Below are 2,114 nucleotides of genomic sequence, written 5' to 3' on the forward strand. Positions count from 1 at the left end.
TAATTTGTATTGTATTAAACAAAGCATTGCAATGTGTTAATATGACCAGCAGGTGGCATCATTTGCAGAACTAGTAACTTGCAGTACCTCCTTTTTACTCTTCATTGATTTCTCAGAGCAATCCAGTGGCCTAGCAAGTGTGAACCCCCATTAGTCAAAATAATGGTGTTTTTCATCATGGTGGCAATTTTCCAGATTCTGATTTACAGGAGTTTCATTTTCCCATCCCAGTAAAAGCAACAGAATGTTGACAGTTGGTGGAGGAAATTAAGAGTATAAACGACAGCCAGAAAAGATAGCCGGAGCAAGGAACAAAGAATAACAGGGGAGTACCATTAGATAAGAGAAAAAATGCTGTGGGGTTTGTGAGAGATATATTTATTTATTTTTTTACTCTATGTTGATATGATTCTATAATTGCTTATGTTCTGGTATATTTATTACATAGTTGGTTAAGATACATATAAATGTGACTTCACTGAGTTAAATTTTTCCTGATTTAGTTAATACACTTTTGTAATACAGTAAGACAATCATATCTACGGGATCAGTACTTATCCACTACCTGAAAATATTATTTATTATTTATTTATTTGATTTATACCCCGCCTATCTAGTCTACTCGACCACTCTAGGCGGCTTCCAGTATAGGATAAAACAATAAAACACAAGAACATTACATAATCATTTGATACAGTTACAATAAAATAGAGTGAGAATAAAATAAGAAGGAATAGAAAAGAAATCAGGTATTGACTGGAGGGAAGGCCTGGATGTACAACCATGTTTTTAATTGTGTTTTAAAGATTCCCAGCGTAGGGGCCGCATGAATCTCTGAAGGGAGGTTGTTCCAGAGGCGAGGAGCCACCGCTGAGAAGGCCCGGTTTCGTGTCTTTTCCTTCCGGGCCTCTCTCAGCATCAGGCTCCTCAGCCTCACCTCCTGACTTGCACGGGTGATCCGGGTAGACCTTGGTGGGAGCAGGAGTTCCGCCAAATATCGTGGTCCTAAACTGTTTAGGGCCTTGTAAGTAAGCATTAAGACTTTGAAGTCGACGTGGAAACGAATGGGCAGCGAATGCAATGCAGCCAGAGTTGGAGAAATACGTTGGTATTTTCTCACTCCAGTGAGGAGTCTGGCCACCGCATTCTGCACCACCTGAAGTTTCCGCATCAGCCTCAAAGGCAACCCCACGGAAAGCGCGTTACAGTGGTCTAATCTTGAGATTACGAGCACATGCACCAAGGTAGTGAGTGCCCCCGTGTCAAGATAGGGCCGCAGCCGGGCGATCCTCCAGAGATGGAAAAAGGCGGTGCGGACTACCAACGCCACCTGCGTTTCCATGGTGAGTGTCGGGTCCAGATGTACATCCAGGCTGCAGACCCCACTCTATGCGGCCAGGGTCACATCCCCAAATGTGAGAGAGTCACCCAAGCCACCAACCACGGGGCCACCCACCCTCAGAACCTCCGTCTTCTCCGGATTCAGCCTCAGCCCATTTTCCTGCATCCATTTTAGTACGACCCCCAGGCAGCGCTGTAGGGACAGGACGGCATCACCTGCTGTTGGTGAAAAGGAGATGTAGAACTGGGTGTCATCTGCATTTTGATTACACAAAGCCCCACACCCCCTGATGACCCCTCCCAGAGGCCGCATATAGATGTTAAACAGCATTGGGGAGATAATCGACCCCTGTGGAACCCCACAATTGAAACTCCACAGGGCTGAAACACTCTCCCCAAGCTGCACTCTCTGGGGACATTCCCCCAAGAAGGAACGGAGCCAGGCAAGTGCTGAGCCACCAATTCCCAACTCAGAGAGCCTCCCCAGGAGGATACCGTGGTCGACGGTATCAAAGGCCGCCAAGATGTCGAGGAGGACCAACAGAAACATTTTACCCCTGTCAGCCTCCCTCAACAGGTCATCATACAGGGCGACCAATGCCGTCTCTGTACCGTGGCGCAGCCTGAAGCCCGACTGAAACGGATCCAAGGCATCTGTTTCATCCAAGTGAGCCTGAAGCTAATCAGTCACCACCCTCTCAGCCACTTTGCTCATGAAAGAAACATTGGCCTATAATTGCCAATTTCGTCCACCGCCATATTAAGTTTCTTTC

This window comes from Pogona vitticeps, chromosome 3 (genome assembly GCF_051106095.1).
Source record: "Pogona vitticeps strain Pit_001003342236 chromosome 3, PviZW2.1, whole genome shotgun sequence".
Lineage (NCBI taxonomy): Eukaryota > Metazoa > Chordata > Lepidosauria > Squamata > Agamidae > Pogona > Pogona vitticeps.